General features: G+C 42.2%; 1 long non-coding RNA gene and 1 pseudogene across 1 annotated transcript; both read left to right on the top strand.

The window, feature by feature from the left end:
- Positions 1–673: 673 nt before the first annotated feature.
- LOC140517323 (homeobox protein MSX-1-like) lies at positions 674–4,208 on the top strand (annotated as a pseudogene).
- Positions 4,209–4,832: 624 nt separating this feature from the next.
- LOC140517324 (uncharacterized) lies at positions 4,833–17,256 on the top strand. Its single transcript, XR_011971543.1, has 3 exons — positions 4,833–5,272; positions 16,674–16,740; positions 17,022–17,256. It is a non-coding gene; the product is annotated as an uncharacterized lncRNA (long non-coding RNA).
- Positions 17,257–18,642: the final 1,386 nt, after the last annotated feature.

Consider the following 18,642-nt stretch of genomic DNA (forward strand, 5'->3'; position numbering starts at 1 on the left):
GCAGCAACCTGAAAGGACCGAGACGAGCTCCGCAGCGGAGAGACTGGGGCCCTTGGTAATAAATTAGCAATTACTTTTGATAAGGAAAATAGGAGACTTCGAGGCGCGGCAAAGGTTCAAGGAAAAAAAACGAAGACGAAAAATCACCCTCAGCCTTAAGATGCATGATGGTTGGTAAAGAATTAAAATAAAGTAAAAGTCCCGGGTGCAATCAGTGGGGCCCGAAGCTCGCGTTTCCTCATCAGCTAAGGCTGCTGAGGCTGTCGGACCAAGGATCCCTTAGCCTTCTTGAGTCCTATTGGGAGAAACAAAAGTGAGAGCAGAGGAAGATCAAAGCCCCAAAGGCTGCTAATTTGTTTGAATACTGCAGGCTTAATATTCTAGAGTGGAGGGGCCCCAGCCCCCGAGCCCGAAGCCCGCCCCTCCCCTGTATGGTTTTAATAAGGGTCCCAGGACCCGGGGAGCATCCGCAGCAGCGGCGGCTCTACTGCTTAATTGCGTAGGGTTCGCTCCGCCGCTCGGCGTCCCCCGAAAGATCCCGAGCCCCCACCCATGCCCCCGCCCCTCCCTACTGTCCGCTTCCACCCGGCCCGAAACTCCTTCAGCCCGGAGCGGCGGCCGCAGCCAATAGCAGTCGGATCCCTCGCGTCACTGGCTGCAGGGGGGGCCCCGATTGGAGGGCGGCGGCATGAAAGGGCTCACGCCGCCTTTTTATAAGAGACTCGAGGGCGGGGGGCCGCCCGCAGCCGCTGGAGCCCCGCGAGCCCGCTACAGAGAGAGCCCTTCTCTCCCCTCCCCCCTTTCCCCTCCCCCCTGCCCCCGCCCCCGCCCCAGACCCACCCCTCCGTGAGCCCTCTGGAGCCCGGAGCGTGACAGGAGCCCCATGCGCGCGGGCTGAGGCCCCGGCCCTGGCTGCGGGGTGTATGGCCCCCTCGTCCCTGACCATGAATCCTGGTGGCCAGAGGGGACCCGGCGCAGCGGCCGAAAGCAGCCGAAGCGGCGGCCCCGGGACGGAGGAAGCGGGCCCGGGGACCGAGCCCTTGCTTTCGCTCTCGCCGTCACCGCGGGGCGCTGGGCAGCGTCCGGGCCCGGGCCCGCTGCCCTTCAGCGTGGAGTCCCTGCTGGTGCTGGAGCGCAGACCCGCCCGGGGGGCCCGGGCCCCCGAGGTGCGCGCCGGCCCTGGCCACGGCCACGGCCACGGCCACAGCCCGGGCCAGCCCCGGGGCGGCCGCTACGCGCCCGACGCTGGACAGGAGGCGGCAGCTGGGGCTGCTGCGGAGCCCCGCGTGGAGGCGGCCGCTGCAGCTGCTGGGGAGAGCCCCCGGGGGGACGCGGAGCCCGGCGCCTGGTTCCCCTCCGCCACCTACTCCTCTCCTCCTCGTAAGTCCGCTGCGACATCCAGACCTGGGCCACAGCCTCTGGGTTTCCGCTTCTCCTGCCAGCCTCTCTCTAGGCCTGCGAGGCAAGGGGCGCAGGGGCTTGCCTGGGGGAGCCGCCTGGTGCCCCGCGTCCCTCGGGCCGACCTCAGCTCCAAGGAGGCAGGTGGGGAGGCCGAACAGCCCGTAGTTCCTGTTTTGACCGCTCTTACATACGCATCATGGGTCACCCCATTGGGGGTCCCAAAAAGGCCAAGGGGAAACTGGGAGTCAAAGTACCTCGGTTCTCGACACTTCCCCTCCTGGACCTCAGTTTTTTTCGTTTGTAACATGAAGAGGTTAAGCCAGATGGTCCCTAAAAGTCCTTCCAGTTTTGCCAATTCTGTAAGTCCCTCTATAGAGGGGCTTTTCCACCATTGGCCTTCCCCAACTGTTTCCCCAGGAGAAAAAGCCTACTCGCCAATATCCATTCACTTTGAAGAGGTGGGCAGGCTTGAGGTTTGGCTGTGTGGAGCGACTACCCTGCAAAAAAAAAAAAAATCCTTAGCTTTTAAAATGGGAGATCAGGCTCAGAGCAGTGAGTCCTTTCTCTTGAAAATAGTTTTCTATGTGGTGCGCCTAAATAATTCCCTTTTTGGAGAAAAACAACTCCTCCCCCGAAAGGAGTAGGACTTGAAGTGATAACTTATAACTATTTATATCATCTACCAGGTTTATCAGTTTGGGCTCAGGCTTTAGGATCTAGAAACACAAGAATCCAACCTGGTTCTCTCCCACTCCCATTATCTGTTATTCTATAAACAGCAGCCCCCTACGTTGAAGCCTATTTGATTGACTATTGACTTTCAGAAGTTGTTCACCCCTACATTCACCATCTAGCATTTTCTGGGAATATTTGCAGAGGAGGTGAGGGGAGAGGAAGAAAAAAAAATGGGTGGGTCATTGGTGTACTAAACCCTAGTTTTCCAGTAGAATTTCTCACCTTCAGAGATGGGAGTATGGTGGGTCTGCAGAGCAAAAGAAATTAATTTATTCGCTACTGAGATCTTGAAGGAACATGTTCCCTAATAGCCCAGGACACCTCTCTCCTGGTGAACTCCATTTCTCATGAAGAGAGTGATGATGCTCATACATCCAAGGCCAGTCAAGAGAATGAGGATCCTTTGCATTTGAGTGGTTTCTTGCACCCCAGCTGAAGGCGCTCTCTCTCTCTCTCTCTCTCTCTCTCTCTCTCTCTCTCTCTCTCTCTCTCTCTCTCTCTCTCTCTCTCTCTCTCTCTCTCTCCCTCTTTCCTCTCCTCCCTCTTTCCAACTAGGTTACCCCTACATCAATTTTTCCCCCAATTGTGTTGCGCCCCCCCCCAACTCTTCTAGTGTGAGGTACAGCTAAGTTAGTCATAACAGTGAAACTTGAGGATCAAATTGTCAGTTAAACCACGTCACCCAGTATCTTCATGACCTGAAGCCTCAGTCGTTGGACTCTCCAAATAGCTTCTTTGTGTTTGTCTCTCTCTCACAGGGCCCCCCAGTCCCCCACCGTGCACCCTCCGAAAACATAAGAACAATCGGAAGCCTCGGACACCCTTTACCACGGCACAGCTGCTGGCCCTGGAACGGAAATTCCGGCAGAAACAGTACCTGTCCATTGCCGAGCGAGCCGAGTTCTCCAGCTCTCTGAGCCTCACCGAGACACAGGTCAAGATTTGGTTTCAGAATCGAAGGGCAAAAGCCAAGAGACTGCAGGAAGCCGAGTTAGAGAAACTGAAGCTAGCGGCCAAGCCCCTTCTGCCTTCTTTTGCCTTGCCCTTCCCGTTGGGGGCTCACCTGCAGGGTTCACCTACTCTCTATGGGGCCTCAAGCACCTTTCCCCGGGGCACCCTGCAGCCAGTGCCGGGGCTTTTTACAACCCCAGTCACCTATGGCATGTACTATCTGTCCTAGAGGGCACTAGTCAGCTTATATAACCCCAAAGACTCGGCCAGCCTGGAGTCCTTCAGACAAGCCTTAGGCCTAAACCTGAAATCTGGGTGTCCCAGAAGGGCCTATTGGTGTGGGCTTGATCTGTGTGTCTTGATCTGTGACTGAGAGAAATAACCCTGTAATGGGTAAAAGTTCTGTGTATGAACTGCTTGAGAGTGAAACCATGGCTGGTATCAGTCTACTGAATAGAGTTCTATCAGGGCCTGTGTGGCATTCTCTCCAGAGAGTGAGGAAAGGGATGGGGGGAAGCTCTAAATCCAAGGTTCTAGGTTCCCAGAAGAAGAGTCCTACCCTGGACTTACTCAGAGGAGTTTATGGAGATATCCTTAGATGTTTTTTAACCCCATCTTCTGAAGCAGTCTAAAAACAGAACCAAGGTACAAGTTGGTTAGTAATCTGGAGTGAACACAATCAAAATCAGGCAGTTAGTTAAGGGCCTCTTCCTGATAAATATAGAGGAAGGCAGGCCCCTGGCAGCAGCCTATGGAAGTCATCCTAGGTTTGCATTTCTATGTAAATCTGTGAAAATAAGATGTCTTAGGACTGTACATTCAGATCTCTGCCCATCTCCACAGTGCAGTGTCCAGAGCAGCAGGTTTTTGTAATTATCAAGCCTTTCGATTTTCTTTTTCTTATTTGATTACTATGTGTTGCATTTGAGGTCAGAAATCTGCTTGGCAGTGCCTCTTTCAGATATTTAAAAGATGTATTTTTAAAAATCGTGTGCATATCAGAATTAAGGAAACTGTTTACGGATAGACAATGTACATAGTTTTTGTACAGTGGCCTTGGATGGACTGGAATAAAATTTCCTATTTTGTACAAAGCAGTCAATAAAATATTCTAAGTTTCATCCAGTGACTTGCTTGTGCCTCATTCCTGCAGAATTTCCCTCTGATCTGGAGAGCCTCAAGGAAGGAATTTCTTCTATCGTTGTTTTGTGTAGCAGGACAAATGCCTAAGTTCCTTTAAAAATAATAATAATTAAAGGGAATTTTTTGTACCTTATGTATTAGAGAATTTTCTTCCTAGAGGGTTTTGTAAAAGGTATTAACTCCTTAGTGTTAATTTTCAAGGTTTCTTAAAGCAGGATTAAGTGAGAGGTTCGTTAAGCCCAACTCTATCTTTTGACTCTTCTTTCCTCCAACTCGTTCCTTCAAAAAATGAAATTCGCCAAATCACAAGAGGGCTTTGAAGAGCCAAGAGGCCTCCGATCAAGAGATCTCAGCGCGGTAAAGGTGGGCACAGAGAGGCTGAGTCCCGGGCCTCTTCCGGAGTTGAATCCGGTTCTACTTTGAGATGCTCCTCTGTGGAATTTCGAATATCGAAATATCGTTGGGCGCAGTGTGAAGCTCTCGAGTGGAGGGATGTAGGAGACAGAGCAGCGCCCGGGGGCCGAGTTCAGCCGGCCGACGCTTTTGTGCGGACCCCTGCCTCTCCCCTCCCCCCCCCCCCCCCGCCTCCCACCCCCCCGGCCCCATCCTTTCCCCATCCCCCAGTTCTTTTCAGTGCTTTGTCGGTTGCCCTGGAGGCATCCTGGCGCTTCCGAGGCAGATGCAGCGCTCTCTCCTGAGGAATCGGGGCTGCGTGCGGATCCTAAGGACCTCTGCCTGGGGGAACGCCAAAGGGCAGCTCACCTGAGGGCAGGGCTAGGGCTAAAGGGCGAGGGTGGGTCTTACTGGAACCAGGATCTCAACCAGGTGAGCTCCCAGCCTACACACAGACCCGAGCCTCGGTTTGTGGCTGCAGCAGCATGCCGCTGGGACCTCTCTTAGCAAACTACGCCATCTACCGGACCGAACCCGTGTGACTGGCGCTGGGGCGTAAAAGGTGATGCTGGGATGCATCCTCTGGTCCTGGGTACCACGAGAAGGAATGTCTCAGCTAAGGTTCCCCAGCGTCACCTGGAACGATCAGGTAACGTCTGCAGTTATGCACCCTACACTCAAAAACGCTGGAGCGGGGGGCGGGGAAGGAGAAGGAAACTGGCCCTGTGGTCATGTAAATGTCTACTATTTTTCAGTTGCTCTGCAGAGATGGGCAATCTGCCGCCTCGAGGCCACCTGTGGCCCTCTAGATTCTCAAGTGCGGCCCTTTGACTGAATACAGACTTAGTCTGTTGAGTTTGGATTCAATCAAAGAGTGATACTTGAAGACCTAAAAAAGTGATACTTGAAGGCCTCGAGGCAGAAGGTTCCCCACCCCAACTCTAGTTCACTCCAAATCATTTTTATTTAGTAATTGCAAAATACCTGGGAAACAGAGAAGTGTAATCGATACATTACAGAATCGGTAAGAAGTTGGGGTCAAGCTCTGTATCTGAAACATACTGTGTTACTCTGGACAAGTCACCGTATATATCTCCATGGACTGAAAAACCTTCTAAGATTACATATATATATATATATATATATCGCAGGATGAGTGCCCACATGCATTGGTAGAGGCAGGTTCCTCCTTGAGAGTTTCCTGTTCCACGGAAATCACGATATGGTGACCAAAAAAATTGCAGATTAGACAAGAACCCTTTTATTCTTCATCTCCAGTACTTAGCACAGTATTTGCTAAACTCCTTTTGCATAAGCTTTTATATATGTCTATATTTATATATCTCTAATTGCATAAGTTTTTATACATCTCTAATTGAAAGTTCTACAGGCCCCAATCACCTCACACTAGTTGGTCTCCCTGCCTCAAGTATCTCCCCATTCCAATTCATTCTCCTCTCAACTGTTAAAGTGATTTTCCTAAAGTGCAGATCTGACCATATCACATATACCCCGTCTACTCAATAAACTTCAGTAGTTTCCTGTTGCTTCCAGGATCAAATATGCAAAATCTTGTTCGGCATTTAAAGCCTTTCATAATGTGGCCCTCTTCTACCTTGCCAGACTTCTTACATCTTACTCTCCCTAGTCTCCACATAGGCTACTCTCTGTTACTGTTATCCAAACAAGATAGTTGACTTCTTTGCATTTTCACCTCATGCCTGGAATTCTTTCCCTCCTCCCCCTCTCCCTCCTCACCTCTACTCTTTGGCTTCTTTCTTTTTTTAAGTTTTTTATTTTGTTATTTTTAACATTATTTTCTTTTAAAATTGAGTTCCAAATTCTATCCCTCCCTCTACCCTGCCTTCACCCACTGTGAAGGCAAGCAAATTAATTATACATGTGAAATCATGCAAAATATTTCCATGTTAGCCATATTGTAAAAAAAAAAAAATAAAGGAAGAAAATTATACTTTAATTTGCACTCAGAGTTCATTTCAGTTCTCTCTCAGAGGTAGATAGCATTTTTTTTTTATCACAAGTCATTTGCAATTGTCATGCGTCATTGTATTGATCAGAGCAGCCAAGTCTTTCACAGTTGATCATTATTACAACATTGCTGTTACTGTGCACAATTACCTTCAGGTTCTTATCACTTCACTTTGCATCAGTTCATTTGGGTCTTGCCATGTTTTTTCTGAAATCACCCCTCCTTCATAGCACAATAGCACAATAGTACTTCATCACAATCATATGCCACAACTTGTTTAGCCCTTTCTCCACTGATAAGCATCTTTTCAATTTCCAATTCTTTGCCAGTACAAAAAGAGCTGCTATAAGTATTTTTGTACACATAGGTCCTTTCCTTTTTTCCTTTGATCTCTTTTGGATACAGACTTAATTGTGGTATTGTTGGGTCAAAGGCTGTACACAGTTTTATCGACCTTTGGGTATAGTTCTAAATAGTTCTCCAGAATGTTTGGACCAGTTCACAACTCCACCAAAAATTTATTAGTGTAGCTATTTTTTCTTACCCCCTCCAGCATTTGTCATTTCTGACAAGTGTGAGATGGTAGCTCAGAGTTGTTTTAATTTGCATTTCTCTAATCAATAGTGATTTAGAGAATCTTTTAATATGACTACACATAGCTTTGTTTTCCTTTTCTGAAATTTCCATTCATATGCTTGGACCATTTATCTTTTTCTGAAATTTCTGTTCATATCCTTTCACTATTTATCAATTAGGAATTGGATCTTATTTTTATAAATTTGACTCAGTTCCCTAAGTATTTGAGAAATGACACCTATATTAGAGACATTTATGGTAAAAAAATTTTCTATTACTCCATTGTCTAAGTTATCTTTTAGCAAAATAAAGTTTCCCTGATTATCTCTTTTAATTGGGTCTATTTTTGCTTTTGCTTTGTCTGAAATCATGATTGTTATTTTTACCTTTTTTTATTTAAGCTGAAGCATAATAGATTCTGCTCCAGCCCTTTATTTTAACTCTGTTTCTCTCTCTCTCTCTCTCTCTCTCTCTCTCTCTCTCTCTCTCTCTCTCTCTCTCTCCTGTCTCTCCTCAAAAGTCTGTTTTGCTTCTGAACATCCCTTAATTCATCATCCCTTTTATCATCTCCTTCCACCATATCTTTTATTCCCTTCCCCCTTATTTCCCTATTTGGTAAAGATAGATTTCTATACTCAATTGAGTGTATGTGTATATATACATATAGGCATACATATAAATTTGTGTGTATATATGTATGTATATGTATTATATATTCATCCTTCTTTGAATTAATTATGAGAGTGAGGTTTAAGGATTGCCTTAAATTGCCATTTCTCCCTCCACTATAAAAGTGTGTACCTTGCACAACCTCTTTTATGTGAGAAAATTTTCTCCATTCTACCTCTCCCCCCTTCACCCAGTGCATCCCTCTTTCTCACACCTTCATTTTTTCTTTTTTCTTTCCTTTTTTTTGAGATCATCCCAACATAAATGACTCATACTCATGCCCTTTGTCTATATAGATTCCTTCCAATTGCTCTAATAAAGTTAAAAGTATTATTTTCTCATACAGGAATATAAGCAGTTCAACTTTATTGAATCTCTTAAGATAGTTCTTTCATGTTTATCTTTTTTATGCTTCTCTTGAATCTCATGTTTGAATGTCAGATTTTTTGTTCTGCTCTAGTCTTTTCATCAGGAATGCTTGAAAGCCTTCTATTTCATTAAATATCCATTTGTTTCATCCTGAAGGATTATATTCTGTTTTGCTGGATAAGTTATTTTTTATTGTAATCTTAGCTTCTTTGCTTTCCAGAATATCCCATTCTAAGTCCTCCACTTCTTTAACATGGAAAATACTCAGTTTTCTGTGATCCTAACTGTGCCTCCATGATATTTAAATTGTTTCTTTCTGGCTGCTTGCAGTATTTTCTCCTTGACCTGTGAACTCTGGAATTTATAACATTCCTGGGAGTTTTCATTTTAGAGTCTCTTTCAGGAGGTAATTGTATTCTTTTAATTTCTATTTTACCTTCTGGATGTAAGATATTGGGGCAGTTTTCCTTTATAATTTCTTGAAATATAATGTCTAGACTATTTTTTATTATAGTTTTCAGGTTTTCCACTAATTCTTAAATTATCTCTCAGTCTTTCTCTTTTGGTCTGATTCTTCTTTCACAATATGACTACTGTGGATATGTGTTTAGTATGATTGTACATGTATAGCCTCCATCAGATTTCTTGCCATTTTGGGGAGGGAAAAGGGGAGGGAGGGAGAAAAAAAATGAAACTCAAAATCTTATAAAAGTGAATGCTGAAAACTATCTTTACATGTAATTGGAAAAAACAAAATACTATTAAGTAGTGGGAGAGGAAACTACTTCTTGATCTATTTTCTAAGATGTTTTTGCAACAAGATATTTCACATTTTCTCCTATTATTCCATTCTTTTGATGTTGTTTTATTATTTCTAGAAGTCTCATGAAGTCCTTAGTTTCCAACTGCCCAATTTTAATTTTTAAGGAATTATTTTCTTTAGTGAACTTTGGTAACTCTTTTACCAAACTGTTAATTCTCTTTTTATAATTTTTTTGTATCACTCTTTTTTTTTCCAATATTTCCTCTACCACTCATCTTTCTTTTACCCTTCTAGGAATTTTTGTTGGGCTTGAAGCCAATTAGCACTTTGCTTTGAGGCTTTGTTGCCCTCTTCTGAATTTAGATCTTTGTCTTCTTTACCACTGTAGCAGCTCTTTCAGTAAAGTTCCTTTGTTGCTGTTTGTTCATTTTTCCAGCCCTTTCTTGACTTTGAACACATATGTTAAATTTGGGTTCTGCTCACTTGGGGTTGGGGAGGCACTGTTCCAAACGTCAGGCTTTTCCATGTTGCTGTTTGCAGAGCTAATTCTGGGGATCTGCAAGTTTTTGGTGCTTCCAGTGTGGTATTATCCAGGGAGAAGTGTGTTCATTGCTCTCTGGTCTTCCATCTGGTCTTTACCCAGGAAGGGTCTCTGCTCCCCTGAAGCTGTAAGCTCTAGCACCCTGTCTGGCCTTGGAATTGTGACCAGGTCCCCGGCTCTCTCGTAACCAAAAGTACTCCTCTGCCCTGGAATTGCAACCCAGAACTGCTTATGGGCAATACAGTAGCTAATCAATGCCAGTTGCACCCAGTGCCAGCAGGGTACCCTCTGTAATCTCTTTCTGACCAGTTGACTGACCCTCTTACTGTCCCTGGGCTGAGAGCTCCCAAAGTTGCTGCTGCGGCCACCATTGTCATAACACCTGCAAGGTCTGCTGCTCGTTACCTGGTCACCCTGGTGGCACAGACCTCTCCTGCCAGCCTCCTAAACCGTCTTAGGCTGGAGAAATAGCTCACTCTGCCTTGTTGGCTCTGCCACTCCAAAATTGGATTTGAGGAGTTATTTTTAAATTGTTCGAAGGAGAATTTTGGAAGTGTTCAGCTGCATTCCTACCTGTACTCTCCCATCTTGGCTTCCCTTCCTCCTTCCTTGACTTCTTTCAAGACTCAATTCAAATCCCATCTTCTTCAGGAAGATTTTTCCTGTCTTCCCCTCCCCCCCGCCCCGATTACATTCCATTTATTTTGTGCATGAATATGCATAGTTATTTGCATGTTGTTTCTCCCATTTGAGCATGAGCTCCCCGAGATGTGAGACTGGGGTTTGGTTTGTTGGTTTGGGGGTTGGGATTTGTTGTTGTTTTTGTTTGGTTTTTACCTTTCTTTATATCCTAAGTATGAGCTAAATACAATGCATAGCACATAACAAGTATTTAATAAATGCTTGTTGATTAACTGACAGTGCTTGACATACAGTAGGTACTTAATGAAAATAGAATAGAATTAATATACAAAAAGATTCAACAAAGGAAAAATAAACCTCCTGTAACACATTTCAAGGCAGCTTACCCTGCTCAGGAAAGTTTCTATGACTAGTCTCAGGAAATCCCAACTGTGTTCCTTGAGTCTTCTCCAAAGAACAAAGAAAATTTTCAAGTACTATGTAATTTTTGCTGGAGGATTTTCCTCCCTGTGGATAAAACACTAGACAGTGGGAATGTACAGTTTCTATCTCATTGGAAAGTGCATGAGGCTGCTTTTATTCTCCACAAGCCCCTGCTGGTGAACTCCACTCTGAGCAATGGGCACAATCCAGGTAAGCTAACTATGGAACCAGTTGCCAGTTTTGAGCCTTCCCTACTCTGCCAACCTATCCTGTCACCTCGAGGGGCATTTAAGTTAGTTAATTCAACAAATATAATATTGAAAGAATAAATCTTGAACTAATTCTTTTTTAAAATTATATTAATAACATTTGTTTTTACATCATCATCTTCCTTTCTAAACATATCACTCCCTTCTGTTTCTAAGCTATTCCTTGTAACAAAGAATTTTTTAAAAAGGGAGAGAGGGGAAGCAGTTTAGCAAAACTAACCAATATGAAGTTTCTCTCATAGCATATACAATCTTAAACACCCATTCCCCATCCCCCCACACACACCAATGAAAAGAAGGAAGCAGGGTATATTTTCTCAACTCTTTCCTGGAGCCAAGTTTAGACCTTGTAATTACAGTCTTAAATTTCAATTGTTTTTTGTTTTTTCTACTTACATTATTATAACCTTTTTGAATTCTGTTTTCCTGGTTATGTGTCCTTTCTTCTCTATCTATTTACTTAGATTGGAAGTCATATCAATGCCTCTCTGAATTCTTCATATTGAATTAATTCAAGCAGAACCAGTGCAGTTAATAACAATACTTCACAGGTGCTGCCAGCACTGAAAAACAAGATAAAGGACTGTAACAGTGAAGAAATTGGGGTTTTCTGGAGCAATCACTCCCATCTACTGAGTAGTCTAAAGGTTATAAAGCACATAGTTGTCTTCCAATAACCTAGTATAGTTATCATCTCCATCTTACAGTGAAGGAAAAGTGAGGGGTTTCAAAGACATTTAATGACTTGCCACGATACGCAAACAGCAAGTGTCGAGGAACTTAGCTTTGAATCATGCCTCTAAGTCAAGTTTTCTTTCTGGGTACTCCAAAAGAAATTCCCATATTGAGATGTGCAAATAAGGTATGATAATCTTGGATTGAAATTTCTCATAAGGTGTCTCAATGCTATGATAATACTAAAACTATGTTGGTGTAAACTGTGTTTTTCCTCTGTTTTCCACCCTGGCTTCAACAGTTTTAAGGAACCATGATTTTTATCTTTGAGGAGTCTCCAGAGACACCATGCATACAGACTGGGAGACCTCTCCACCCTAACGGACAGTCTTCATGACTTGCCCTGGACAGGAAAGCAAAAACAAAGCAATTCATCACTGGTGGCCACCCTTCTGTTTATTTACCTCTCTGAATGTGAGCCTGGCTGTCAACCCCTTGAATTTGAATTTTTCCCAGTTAGTAGGACCTGCCAGATTTTGTACTTTGCTAACACAGTCTTTCAAAGCCCAGGGTCACTGCCACACCAACACATAAAGATTTTCAGTGGAACAAGAAGAATCTTGGTAAAAATAAAAAAATAAATAGATGAACAACCAAACAACTTCTGGTTTCAGAAGAGAAAAGGAACATGCGCTTGAAGGAGAAGGTACTTAGGATATAGATTAGGTGACTGATAAAAGATCCTTGTCTTTTCTGAATGGTAATTTGTAAATTTTGGCACTAGAACATAAAATACACTTTGTTTAGAAAATCATGTGACCTGCAACCATAAACCAATCATCTGATTGACACAAGTAAACAAATGGTTTGGAATTGGTATTTCCCCCCATTTTTTTAATCTTAAAAGCCAGAGGAAGTCTATCCACAATATGTTAACATCTGAATATAATTACACAAGATAACTGATTCAGAAAACATTGATTTAAAAGTTTACTTACTTGTCTACTTTTAATTCAGTTTAATTCAATATGCATTCATTTTTTTTAAGTTTTTTTATTTTTCACAACAGAGCCTTTGACCTCATTGATATAGGATCTCCCAATGAAGAAATTCTTTCAAGAAGTGCAGAGGCCATTCAGGCATTAAGTGACTTGGTTAAGATCACCCGAGTAATTAAAAATCACAGATGAGATTTGAACCCAAGCCCTCTTTCTCAAGAACCAGTATACTTTCCAGTTCCCTCATTTCATTTCACATTTTCCTAACATATTTAATTTAAGCCTTTTTCTATGTTGGAATAGGTTCCAAATATACCTCCATTGAATCCTCCCTTGTAACAAAGGAAGATTTTAACAAAATTGGGTAAAACAACCACCTCAGAAAGTATATCTATCATTCTGTATCCATCAGCATATATCCCTGTGCCTTGCACATGGCATACACTTAAGATACTATTGCTGACTCAATAGTCCACACATGTAATCCAGTGTAGATACCCCAGAGAGAGCTTTGACCAAAAGAAAGGTCTCATATGTAGCAAAATGGTCATACTCATCATCTCTGTGGGAGCCGAAAGCTGAAAATGAGATATATACCCTTTTTTGGATAATAACTGAATGAAGTACATGCGAAGTACATGGAGTGCGCCATAAGAAACAGGGAATATGAAGAATCTGGAGGATCATGGGAGGACGAGCTGAGTTTAAAGCATAAAACCAAGAGGAAAATATACACAATGGCTACAATACTATCGTTAGAAATAAATTCATTTTGTGGAAGAAAGAGAGGCTTAATAAGTTACCCAAGTTCACACAGCAAAGTGTGATAGGACTCCTAAATTCTAGCAAATGTTCTGTTTACTAAACCATATTGCCTCACTTTTTTATGTGCCCTGGACACAGAGAAGCATAAGATATAACCCTGTCCAGAAGAAAAAGATTGATAGTCTAGCCTGGAAGACTAAATTAGCAATTGTTTTCTAATTCCATGTAAGAGCTAAAAATGTGTCCAATGAAAACAATTCAGGAAAGAAGGGGATGTGTGTGGGTTAGAAGAGTTGCAAAAGATGCGATCTGAGCTGGTCCTGAAGAATGAAGTTTCTCAAAGAACAGTGAAGCAGATGGAAATAAGAAAAGCCAATATCAGAAACTGAAGAGACCGTCTGGCTACAGCAGAGTTTATTTAGGAGTATGGGAAACAAGGTTCCATGGGAAAAGTGTGGTCAGATTATAAATAATGTTGGACTCAGCGCAATGGTGGCTTTATGCCAGTTGTCTCAATTTTGACACCTGCTTCTTTCACAAGATGACTAATATAGAAGTATGGTTTGCATGCTTGTGCATGTATAACCTATATCAAATTGCTTCCTATCTCAGGGAGACAAGGAGGGAAGGGATGGAGAGAATTTTGAACTCAAAATTTTTAAAAATGAATGTTAAAAATTGTTCTTACATGTAATTGGGGAAAAAAATTTTGTTGAGAAAAAAATCTTGATACTTGGCTCCAATCCATTGCATTAAAATCATCAAGTGTCTGTAAAGGACATTTTGAGCTCATTAGAGAAAGGGGAATTAGCACGGAGTCAGAATTTGTCTCTTTTTTCACCTTTCATAACACTAGAAACAAAGTTTCTGCAAGATCCAAATTCTTATTCTGAAATAGAGTAATTTCTCTGAGTCTTGTAAAACAGATTTGGGGACCTACCTCCCCAGCTTACTCTCTCCCCAGCTTACATTGTAATTAACTCATCTGTCTACATATTTTGTTCCCCAATGTAAGGTAAGATTCTAGAGGGCAAAGCTATCTTGTCTTTACCCTGTGCCTATTGGTGTCTGGAATATGTTGTTCAGTTGTTTTTAGTCATGTCCAACATTTGGAATCTTCTTGACAAAGATACTGGAATGGTTTGCCATTTCCTTCTCCATCTCATTTTGGAGATGAGGAAACTGAGGCAAACAAGGGTAAGTGACTTGCCCAGGGTCACACAGCTAGTGTCTGAGGCCAGATATGAATTCAGGAAGATGCGTCTTCTTGACTTCAGGTCTGGCACTTTATCCACTGCACTACCTAGCTGCCATGCCTAGCTGCATGTGTTTGACACATAGTAGGGGTTTAATGAATGTTGAGTTTAGTTGAACTGTGTGTCATGTATTCAAGGGAGGCTATCAGTGGCTAACGATAAGGTTTAAATCCTCTGACAATGATAACCACTCCCACCTTTGGATATCCTTTCAACTTTCAGAACTAAATGCCAGCCTACTACCAGCAAACACTTACTTTCACCAGCCTCATGGGCTCCACTGGAGAGGGCAGGAGATGGTACACACTGGTTTTTGCTCCAAGATCATGAAATACTTCCTTAGCTAACTGCTGAATTCCTAGATGCTATAGACTAACCAAGATGAAAGGGTCATCCACAAGTGGAATGTGGAATACATTCTGGTCACAGCTGTTGTCTAGAGAAGCTATCTGATCAGCTGGGATGACTTCCTCATATTCTATTTATTTCTTGGAAATATCAGGGTGCCACTCATGCTGTCCAACTATTTATTGCCTTTTCATGTTAAAAAAAAAAAACAAAAAGGAAACTGATTTAACAAAACCATTAATACAATGACCACATTTAACAAAATTTAAGTAGTCATTCAACAAGCGTTTATCAAGTACTCACTAGAAACAGCTGGGTGGATCCTGGAGTCAGAAACATCTGAGTTCAAATCCAGCCTCAGGCACTTACTAGCTGTGATCCTGACCAAGTCACTAACCTCTATCTGCCTCAGTTTGCTCATTCATAAAATGGGGGTAATTATAGCACCTACCTCCCTGGGTTATTGTGAGGATCAAACGAGATAATATTTGCAAAAGTGCTTAGTACATAGTAGGTGCAATATAAATATTTATCCCTTTCCCTCCAGATAAGATATTTGTAAAACCTTTGCAAACTTTAAAGCACTACATGAACGCTCATCGTTATTATTGACTATGGGCCAGACATTGGGCTAAGTACAAAGAAAGGCAAAAAAAAACTAGTCTGGGCCCTCAAGGAGTACACCTTCTAATGGAGGAGACAACAGCCATCCATGTCCCAACAAAAATGTGCAGGGTGGATGGAAGGTCATCTCAGACAACAGGCACCAGCAGCAGAGAAGATCAAGAAATGACTCCTGCCAAGGGTGAGATTGAAACTAAACCTTGAAGTAAGTCAGGGAGCAGAGGTGAGGCGGGAAAACATTCCAGGCCTGGGGGACAACCAATGAAAATGCAGTCAGAAGACAAACCATCACGTGGGTGGCACAGCATGAAGTCCAGTGTCGCTGAACTATAGAGTACATGAAAGGGAGAAAAGGAAATAGAAAGATAGAAAAGGGGCAAAGTTATGAAGGGTTTTAAATGCCAAACAAAACATTTAATATTTGATCCTGGGGTTAACAGGGAGACAATGGAGTTTACAGGGAATACCCCACCTTCCCACTCTCAGGAGAGAGCTGTTTCATTCTTTTCTCTGGAACCATTACTGGCTTCCTCTTTAGCAACTTTTTCATTTACAATGCTATAATCCTTGTGTATAGTACTCTTTTTGGTTCTGCTTATTTCAGTTCATTCAAAAAATTCATATTTCCTTGAATTTCTCATATTTTTCATTTTTAAATAATAGTAGGTATTAATATAGCATCTAATACATGACAAACACTTTTGTAAATATTATTTGATCCCCACAACTTTGAGCAGTGTCATTATTATCCCCATTTTACAGTTAAAGAAACTGAGGCAAACAGAAGTGAAATGACTTGTCCAGGGTCACACAGCTAATAAAAGAGTCTGTTGAGAGAATCTGTCATATTTGAACTCAGGTCTTCCTGATTCTTTCCACTGTATGACCTAATTGCCTTCTTATTACATAATAATAATAATATATTCAATGACATTCATATGCCACATTTTTTTTCAGTAATTCCAAATTGAAGGCTTCTATTTTGTTTTCAATTCTTTACTGCAGAGAGAAAAAGAGAGAGAGAGAGAGAGAGAGAGAGAGAGAACCTTTTGGTTATATCATTTAGTCATTTTTCAGTCATGTTCACCCATTTGGGATTTTCCTGGCAAAGATACTGAAGTGATTTGCCATTCCTTTTCCAGCTCATTTTACAGATGAGGAAACTGAGGCAAACACAGTGAAGTGACTTGCCCAGGTTCACTTGCCCAGGTAAGTATCTGAGGTCAGATTTGAACTCAGAAAAATGAGTCTTCCTGACTCCAGGGTGGGTACTCTGTGCACTATAGCTCCCCTTGGCTGTCCCTTTTGGTATACATCAGACGTCTTTGTTGGACCTCCTGGGGCGGGGGGAGGGAGGGAGTGTCTATGCCCAGTAGTAATGTCAATGGATGAAAACATATGAACAGCTCAGCCACTTTTCTTGCATACTAATGAGAGGTTTTAGAGCTCTTTAGGTTCAACAAAATGTGTATGTTATCATCTGCAAACAGGAATATCTGGATATGTAACTATCAACCAGAAATCCTTCTTTCTTTCATTTCGATGTCTACAGACTGGCTTCCGCAACACTGATAAGAAGTGAAAAAAGAAACTTCTTCTCCATTAGCAAGAACAATAAATGATGAAATTGAAAGCAATGTATAGCTTTTTATGGGGAAGTGTTGTACAGTCCACGACCTGTGTACAGTGGTTCTCCATTTTTATACATTAATAGCTTAATGCAATTGCACTAAGACTTTTGGGACACCATGTCTGTTATTAAGAGAAACATAGCCCAGAATATTGGCTTCATAGGTATTTCTTTAAAAGAAATGTCCTTTTTTTCCCAAATTTATTAATTGATTTGTTTTCAGTTTTCAACATTCACTTCCGTAAGTTTTAAATTTTCACCCCCTCCTTCCCCACTCTCTCCCCAAGATGGCATGCAATCTTATATGATCTCTTTACATACATTCCCATTAAATACATTTACATACCAGTCATGTTGCATAAAAGAATTATAACAAATAGGAGAAACCATGAGAAAAACAAAACACAACGGAACATAACAAAAAGAAAATAGTCTGCTTTATTCTGGATTCCGATTCCATAGTTCTTTCTCTGGATATGGATGGCATTTTGCATCATGAGTCCTTTGGAAATGTTTTAGGTCCTTGCATTGCTGTGAAGGGCAAAGTCTATCAGAAACAGTTCTCTCACACTGTGGCTGTTCCTGTGTATAATGTTCTCCTGGTTCTGCTCATTTCACTCAGCATCAGTTCATATATGTCTTTCCAGGTTTTCCTGAAGTCTATCTGCCCATCAAGGAAATGTTCTTTTCTAATGTTAAGGTGAAGGTTAAAAAGTCTTATGGTTCTGGAGAAAACATTTAGGTAATTCATTCCTTAGTCTATCAAATAGCAGGGGACAGAATGTACCTAGGAAGCATCCTAAGAATACATGTGACTGATGAAATATCCTAAGTGGGAGATACTTCCCCAGGCAAAGTAATCACAGACGTCTTTTCATTAGGAAGCTGAGATTCTTGATGGCTTTATAAGGTGGAAAATAGATTTGAATTGGAGCCTGTTTTAATCACCTGGATCTTCTGCTCTCCTAAAACGTATCAGAAGGCAGCCCACAGACTGCATTTTTATAAAAAGCAAAAAAGTTTTTAAAGTTCTCAGGGAGAAATTAGCCTTGTTACGCACCCCTCTTCCCCAAGACTTTTGTTTAGGTTTTCAGAACACAAAAGAAAAAACATCACAAGGGCTAGATTTATATATTAACACAATTAGACATCAACAATTGCACATATGGCCCTAAGCGAATAAATATTGCAAGGTTTCGATTGCAAATTACGGAGAAAGGAAGGGTGATATTTTCACCCAGGGATCAAGTAGTAGGAAACAGCAAAGGATCAACTGAGGCCATGGATGTAAATGTGCTTTTTAAACTGAAAGGCCCTGTGTAATGCAAGAATCTTCAAAATACAGGAGGATGAGCTTGACTTTCATTGCTGGAAAAATTCTGGAATCTATTATTATTTTGGCAAGGCAATCAGGATTAAGTGACTTGCCCAGGGTCACTAGAATGTATTCTTAAAGGAATGGTTTGGAGGTATGCAGAAAG

The sequence above is a fragment of the Notamacropus eugenii genome, chromosome 1 (genome assembly GCF_028372415.1).
Source record: "Notamacropus eugenii isolate mMacEug1 chromosome 1, mMacEug1.pri_v2, whole genome shotgun sequence".
Classification (NCBI taxonomy): domain Eukaryota; kingdom Metazoa; phylum Chordata; class Mammalia; order Diprotodontia; family Macropodidae; genus Notamacropus; species Notamacropus eugenii.